The sequence below is a fragment of the Coturnix japonica genome, chromosome 1 (genome assembly GCF_001577835.2).
Source record: "Coturnix japonica isolate 7356 chromosome 1, Coturnix japonica 2.1, whole genome shotgun sequence".
NCBI classification, from domain to species: Eukaryota; Metazoa; Chordata; class Aves; order Galliformes; family Phasianidae; genus Coturnix; species Coturnix japonica.
The window spans coordinates 9,266,147-9,274,825 of record NC_029516.1 but is presented as its reverse complement, the minus strand read 5'-3'; the positions used below and the strand labels follow the sequence as shown (position 1 = coordinate 9,274,825).

The window sequence follows — 8,679 nt, the reverse complement described above, 5'->3', positions numbered from 1 at the left end:
ATTCAGAATTTGTGCAAAAGAATCCATCTCAATATTTTAAAATATATTTTAATCTTTGCTATATGATCTTTGTATGAATTTTTATGCATCGAGATACAAGAACTGCAGGGGAAAATTTAACAATTGTAATCAAGCAATAAACATTTTATCTAGAGAACATTTTAGAAACAAAACCATATGTTAATTGTGTGTTAAAACTTCTCTTAGTTAATAGCTAACCCAATGCAAATAAAAACACAATTCATGACAACTGCTAGTACAGCTGGTTTTATAGCTTTTAACAGCAGCGAGGATGCTCCAGTGATCTAAATCTGAATGCTGAACTGCTGAACCCATTTTCTGAGATAAATATAGCTGTTCTTTCGTGTTCCACTTTTCTTTGGTACTTGGATCAGTTTTGCAGTGTATAATTATACTACTGCAGTTATATACTGCTTTCCATCTCCATGTCTCAATGTGCTTTTTCAGACTTAATTAATCTGGAGCTGGAAACCCTTCATGACGTAAATGTTATTAGACTGATTTAAGAGAGGAGGAAACACTGCCATGGAAGAGAAAACCCAGAAAAGCACTGAAATTAAACCCTGTCTCCTGAAATCTGTATTTTCTCACCATCTCCCTTTGGGGACATGAAACTAATGTGCTGTTCAAGCTTAGCTTCTGGATGTAGTAGAAAATAGCTTGGCTTGTACCATGGCCTGACACCTACCTTATCACAGAATCAAAGAATGGCTTGGGTTGGAAGGGCCCTAAAAGCCTGTCTGGTTTCAACCCCTTGCTATAGGAAGGGCTGCTCCCTCCAGCTCAGGCTTTGCCCCATCCAACATGGCCTTGAGCACCTCGAAGAATGGAGCAACCACAGCTTCTCTGGCCAGTCTTTTCCAGCGTTTCACCACTACCTACATTCAATGTTTCTTCCTACCTCACATACACATAGGTAAAACCCAGCTGATAAGTAATTCACCCCTGTCTCTTTTTACCTGTACCCACTCCCAGAGGCCTAATGTACCAGGGAGTGGGCTCAGTGTGAAGGGCAGTGCTGTCCCATATATTCCCTCAAAGCATCAGTGTTTTCATGCCCAGCACCCAAAGGAGGACACCAAGCTCAATTTTATCCTAGCAGAGATGGATTCAGACTTATGTCTTGCTCTTCGTGGAGAGTGCCTTCTCACCTTGTTTTCTGTGAAAGGCAAGCCTCCCCCTACCGAGCTATTCTTTAGCAGAAAATTGACAGAATTACTTCATGTACTTTGTGTATGTGTGTGGGTGTGGGTGGGTGGGTGCAGGCACACATTCTGATTTTTATAGGCAGCTATTTATTTATCATATTTTTTAATCCCAAAGTCTTCCTAGATGCAGCAGGAAGTTCACACTCTTAGGAACCTGCAGAAAAAATGTTTTCCAGCAATTGCCATGCCCAAGGTAAGTGAAGAACTGGATATAGATAAAGCTATTAGTTCTCTGCTGTGCTTGTGTGAACAAACCCAGCTGAAAGACAGGGCTTATTAGTTGGAATATAGAGTCATGAAAAGGAAAGATACCTGCATAGCAATATACTGTGTTAAATGATGAATAAGTCATGCAGAAAGAGAGCAAAGAAATAAAATCCTTATTAGAATTCCCTAGCCTATCTTACTTATCTAGGTTACTATAAAACATTCTCTACTTCTTTGCCTGCCAAAGATCCTTCTGTAATGCACAGAAAGACACAACAAAGTAAAATCACTGCTAACAAGAATAGCATCATGAGTTCTTCATGTGTACCTATGTATTTATGCAGCATTAATTGCAAAGAAGCATATGTATAATAAGAAAAATAAATGAAGCATCCACCTTTCTTCTCACACTGAACAGTATTCTACCCCTAACACCATCTCAATTTTAGCAAGCAGTATAGAATCAAAGAATTATAGAATAGTTTGAGTTGGAAGGGTACTTTAAATGCCATCCAGTCCAACTCCCCTGCAATGAAAAAGAACACTTAAAGCTAGATCAAGCTACTCAGAGCCTGGTCCAGCCTGATTCTGACAGTCTACACTAACTGGGCATCCACCACATCTGTGGACAATCTGTTAGAGTGCTTCATTACCCTTATCATAGGAGAAAACAAAGTCTTAGTTTGAAACCATTTCCTGCTGCCCTATCACAACATATTCTGCTAAAGAGCCTGTCTCCTTTCATAGAGCCCTCCTTTTAGTTACTGAAAAGCTGCTCTCAGGTCTCCCTAGAGCATTCTCTTCTCCAGGCTGAACACTCCAGATCTCTCAGCCTGTCATCACAGGGGAGTTGGATCATTTTTGTGGTCATCCTTTGGATGTGATCAAGCAAGTCCATTTACTCCTCTCCTGTACTAAGGATGACAAGGACAGGCTGAGAGAGTTGGGGCTCTTCAGCGTGGAGAACAAAAGTTTCCAGGGGAACCTTATAGTGCCGTTCCAGTATCTGAAGGGGACCTACAGGAAAGCTGGGGAAGGATATTTCATGAGGGAATGTAGTGAAGAAGATATGGTTTTAAACTGGAAGAGGGTAGATTTAGACTTGATATTAGGAAGAAATTCTTTACTGTGAGAGTGGTGAGACTCTAGAACAGGTTGCTCAGTGAGTTTGTGGATGCACCCTCCCTGCAAGGCCAGGCTGGATGGGCTTTGAGCAACCTGGTCTAGAGAGAGGTATCCCTGCCTATAGCAGGGGAGTTGGAACTATATAATTGTAATAGTCCCTTCCAACGCAAATCATTCCATGATGACTCCACATCTGAACACAGAATTAATCTCTGTTGCCATCTGCATCTGCTTCCACACAGCAGGAAGTCTTAAACCCTCCTGCTTAGATACAACTATACAAGGACATACCTGCAAGTTGAGATCAATTATATCCCAGAGCTATTGGGAAAGCTCTTTCAGCTATTTCTCCAAATCAAAGTTCTAGGTAAGAGTTAGGGATAGCTCTGATGTTGAGACAGAAGAGTAGTTGATTCCTTAAGGATATTGTTTCAGGCATGTACAAGTAAGCCATTTCAGCACATTGTAGCAAATATATAACTAGAGTTACCCATCTGGTCTTCTCATTGTTATTACTGCTTATATCAAGTGTAGATGTTTAACTACCAATCATTCAGATCCCTGAATTAGCATTTAAATGTCTGAATATAATAGCATCACATGAACACAAGAAGAGGGATGAGAAAACTAGGTATACTGATAGATGTCCTCAATTTAGTGCCCCAGGGCTCAACCTTTGATTTCTGTTGGGCATATAATGAATGTATAATGTTCCTCCCTTACAGCTGTACAAGTGATTGTTAGTGACAAAGATTAATCTGATTACTGGTAAAATGAAAGGATGGAGAAGCACTTGAGAAATACACAATGTTTAATGGTGTATATGGCATGCCAGAGAAGCTATATAATTTACTGGGAAAGACACTCAAGGAAAAAACATTTGATTCTCTTTAGGAATAAGAACAAATTTCCTTATTTTCTTGCCCACCCTTCTTTCTCCTACTATGAATTCTGCTATAGCAAAATTTGTTTTGCTCTAAAATAAGTGTTTTAATAGTGAGGATTATACTTATAAAAAACTTCAGTTCTGCTGGCATTCTGGCATCACACATTTGGGACTAACATATAATTTGCTACAAGCATAGCTCATGGATGAAATGTTGTTAGCACTCTGAGCAATTTATGCTCAGTTATGCAAGTTATCTACACAATAGATTTGAGGTAGATTCTGATATATCTCAAATTGTTCACATACTTTTGAGCACTACAGACACTCAGAAGCGCAAAGAGCACATTCAATGTTAACACAGTGATAGAAACAAAAATAGTTTGTCTGAACGTTGTATGAAAACTGGAAAAGAAATAGCTGCTGAGACCCTGGTGGAAGCCAGCCAATAACACAGTGGTCCTGCAGGACTCTGCCTTTAGACTCCAAGAAATGAGCTACAGAACCCAGGGGAAGGTACAGAGCATCATTCAAGCCTGCCCAATTAGACCAGTCTTCAAGGACTTTAACAAAGTGTCTCATTTTTTAAAGGAGCAAACGGAACCTCAGGTAGTATAAATTACTCTTGTCACTTCAATTCCACCATCTATTTAAACCTATTTACACCATTTGCTTTAGTGAGCAAAGCAGAAATTGACCCAAGAAGAGATATTACACTGTATTTGAAGATTAAAACCTCTTGTTTTCAGGAAAGAATTGGGTCTGCAATGCAAACCCATTTTGCCTCTGATCTAGCTTGGATGGTCTGCTTTAAATATGCAATAGCATTAAATTACCACATAAACCAGAGCTACAGAAGCAACCATCACAGATATAGGATAGAACAGCTATTTACAATTCTAAGTAATAGGTTTGTTTAATTTCAATATTAAGCTGGGAAAAAATGATAATCAGGGATTCCCACAGAAGTAATAAATAAATTGGTTTTACATTTACAAGCATAGCAAATAGAAATTTCCATTGTAAAGAAATCATGTCTTCTAATGACCAGTACAAACTTACGGCTAATTCTGACAATATTCGTTACAGATCTACTAAAGTGCTGTTATCTAAGGATTAAGTCTTGCTTGATACTGTGAGCATGAACAAATGTTACAGGATCAAAAGCGTACTAGGAATATTTCCTTCCCAGAGCTCTATTATTCAAACTATTTGCTTTTAAAAAAAAAGACAAACAAATGTTAACTGAAAAGGCAGAAAAGGTATTTCTAAGTGCTCTGTTTTGAATGAAAATTCATGGCCTCTATTTCAGTATAAAATGAATGCATTAATATTGTAGGACAGGTTAATTATATTAAGGTCATGCCACAGCAGATTTTTTTCTGCCAGATTATTATTGACACATCTACTTTCTTTTCCTGATAGTTTCCATAAACTTTTTGAAGGCATATTTTTCACCATGTGATGTTCTCATCATCCCTATCATCTCAGAGCAGGCATGGGGAGTAACTGATAGACCAACTACTTTAAAGAGTTCATTGTCATGTTAGATTTCTCAGTTGACTTCAAGCTACTGTGCTGAATATCTTTGTGAATCTACAGTTTCAGTTAGGCACTTGTATTTAGAAATGCTGATAAAGAGATTCCTTGTATAAACAAAAGGCAAAACATTTTGGGCAGAGTAGTAGTATCAGTGACAATATTTTCGAACCCAACCACTATTGGGTTCAAAGACAGAATGATTTCTGCTGGAGCAAAAGAACATAATGGGAAACAAGTGAAGAGAAGTTTGGCCAATGCTATTTCAGGGCTAGCATGTCCAGAAACCTACTGTGGGAGTCTGAGAATAGGCAGTGGCACAGCTAAGGGTTGGTGGCGCATTTTTTCCTTAACTAGAAGAGTGATGCTGCAGCAGTCTCACGACCCAGTCGGACACACACCCTGGAACAGCAGCTTGCCAGCACAAGAGTTACTATTTCTTGCAGTATATATACCAGCACTGTATATTGTACCAAACTAGAAACTGCTGTCTATGAAATCCTTTTTGGACTCCACTTTTTTGAGCATAGTTCTTCCTCCAAATCACTTTTCTTTTTCTTTTTTCCTTTTTTTTTTTTTTCTTTTCTTGGAGGAACACACTGGTATAGGGGCACATTTACTCCAAAAAACAAATAAATTAAACAAACAAACAAACAGAAAACACTACATCCAGTCTGAAGTGAAAGTTTTACATTGCAGATACTGTAGAAGCAGACCTCAATTCAACTCTAGTGCACTTTCTAGCTGAGGCAGACCTAACCTTCAACAATTTGCAGGGAGGTACCACAGAAAAGCACAGGTTGCTATAGACCTCTGGAGATCATCTGTTCCATCATTAGTTTGAAAACACAGCATTAGATTAGGTTATCCAGCACCCTGCCAGGCTAAGTCTCCCTCCAGGGAAGGAGATTTCACCACTTTTCCAGGTGACTTGAATATTCACATGGTAAAGAATTTTGTTCTTATGTTCAGACAAAAATAGCCCTAAAGCAGTTTGTACCCATTGCCTCTTTAGCTTATTACCATGTATCCTTTTGAAGAGATAAGCTGCACTTCCTCCTTAATTGGACTTTACTTATTGAAAGTATGTGATTAGATGCCCCTAAGCTTTCTTTTCTCTAGCAAACCTAACTCCTTAAGCCTTTCTTCATAAGTCAGTTTTGAACACAAGACCATGATCTCCGTTTCTGGATGACTGGTGAATTGCTGCCAGGTTTACCGAGTCATTTTGTTCCCTTTACAAATCATGAAAATACATTAGTGCTCTTCCAGACTCTCGCCATCCCTCCATTATTCAGAAGTATATTAAAAATGAATAACACCAGATTACACATTATCTCAGCCTAAGGTGATTCTTAAGATTTTTTAAAAAATATGTATTATTATTTTCAAGATATTTATGCTTTCTCTTGTTTACTCCTTTAGTTTAATTATTAGTGTTTTATTGTTTTATTATCAGAGGAGTTTATACAGCAGTATTTTGATTAATGTTGATAGGTTAATTCCTATTGCCAATATTCTGAAGACCTGGACTCAACCTAGGAAGTTGATAAAGCTTATTCAGTAAGCAGCCAAAAACTGAGGAATCATGCATCTAGGAAGATATCAGGAAAGAGAGAAGCTGAATCTGTAGCCTAAGGCACCTTTGACAACAGAGACTCACATTTATGCAGTCAGCTAAGCTGAGGCAAAGAAGACAGAATAGACACAAAATGAGCAGTCTCTAAGCCTGTACACTGTTTTTCTTCCTGAGATTTGGGAACACGCATTCTAATGAAGAGTAGGTGGGAGTCTCTTGGATTAGTCTACCAAAATCAGGCTCTAAAATTCTGCCTAGTAACATCTGCAGCACATATGCTTTGCTGCAGGTCTGTTCTGCACCCTGCTGTCTTTTACACCTGTAGTCACAGATTTTTCTTCTGTATCAACATTGTACAAGATTTCATTGGTATCTTTACCCAGGTATTTTATTTTCAGATTATAAACAAACAAAACAAAACAAACAACAACAAACAAACAAACAAACAAAAAAACAAACACAACCACAGCCTTTCCAGGGCCACATATTCCAAAGTTGCAGATGCAAAGTCCCTGGCTAGCAGCAATAAGACTTTTTTTGTATCTGTTTTGCAGTATTATCTGGAGGCACCAAATCAGTTTCAGTCTAAAGCAGAACATATACATAACAAATGACACAGCCAGCTGTGAGGAGTTTACTATCTCAAAAAAAAAAAAAAAAAACAAAAAAAAAACCCGTAAAAATGCATATAATTAGTCATTTTTTCAGTAAAACAAACTGATCAAGTTCCTTGGTTTAATCACATAGCACAAGATATCCAGCAGAAAAGAGAATTAAACTCATCTACAAATATCTTCACAAAAAGATTTTTGTTCCTCCACATAGACTCTTTAGTCACCGATGTTCAGATTTCTATTACTCCCACTGAATTTAGCTTTTCTGAGTGAGGATAGAGAATCTATTACAGTATTTCAAAAATGATCCCTCCTTATGCTGGTACAGTGCACTGCTGAGGCTCGGCTGTTGAGTGCCTTTACAAATAATGGTTTCTAAGAGTTCTCATTCCTGAAACAGTAATTACACTATTTTAAAGTGCAGCTTAGAGAGATTGGAAAATAATTTCCTAGACTTTAAGGATCAGGGGGAAAGGGAAGGGGGGAGAGTAATTTTATTTTAAAAACCTAGCTGATAGCAGTAGTTGTGTGAAGAAGGAATTTTATCTTAAATTCGTATCGCTCCATCCTAGAAATGTTAATCCCTGAAAACTTAAAAAAAAAGTAATTACACCAAATCAAGCAGACAAATTTAAATGACTCCAATAGCTGATAAGTCAAACAGATGATACTAATAAAGAAATATGAGAACTGCTCCAAAAGTAATGCCTCCTATTTTATGATGATGTCCCATAACGTGAAAGACAGATGGTGGTGGTATGGCAGTAGAGGCTAAACCTTCCTGCCAGTATTCCATTACATGTTGTTTCTGCATGACAGATGACAGCAGAGGGGCAGTCTGACAGAACGGCATCTGGCACAGAAGTGCATATGAAGCAAAGGTGTGCCACTGGATTCCTCCACGAAGAAAAAACTGCACCCGTTTATGTTCATCAATGCTTGCGGAACATTAATGGAGATCAAAGAACGGATGTGAGCACAGTGAAAAGTAGGTGGTGTGTTTCAGATGTGAGGACAGTGATATGGAATTCCATTCCATACAGCTATGCACAGTTGTCACATAACTAAATGAAAAACATGCAGATCAGCTCATCCACTCTAATCAGCAGTTTACAATCAGAGAATTGTTTACAGAGATGAATAGCAGCTTCAGTGAACTGGAAACAATGGTGGCAACACTGGAGTATCACAAATTTTGTGCCAGCTGGGTCCCAAAAATGTTCTCTCAGGAGCAGAAAGAACATTGTACCCAAGTTTGTCAGGATCTACTGAGCCTATATGAAGCTAAAGGTGACAGTTTCCTGGACTGCATAATTATCACTGATGAGATGTGGTATCACCACTACAAGCTGGAGTCAAAATGGCAGTCCATGGAGTGGCAAAGTGTGAATTTCCCATCAAAGAAACAGTTCAAAACACATCACACAAAGAGTTCAAAACACAACATGTTTTGTTTATGGTAAAGGGAGGGTGGTTGGACTAGATGATCTTGTAGGTCCT

The 8,679-nt window shown here is 38.4% G+C and overlaps 1 protein-coding gene across 11 annotated transcripts in view; it reads right to left on the bottom strand.

Moving 5' to 3' along the window:
- CACNA2D1 (calcium voltage-gated channel auxiliary subunit alpha2delta 1) overlaps window positions 1-8,679 on the bottom strand; it is a 325,793-nt gene that overhangs the window by 190,808 nt on the left and 126,306 nt on the right. The gene's annotated exons all lie outside the window — the stretch shown is intronic.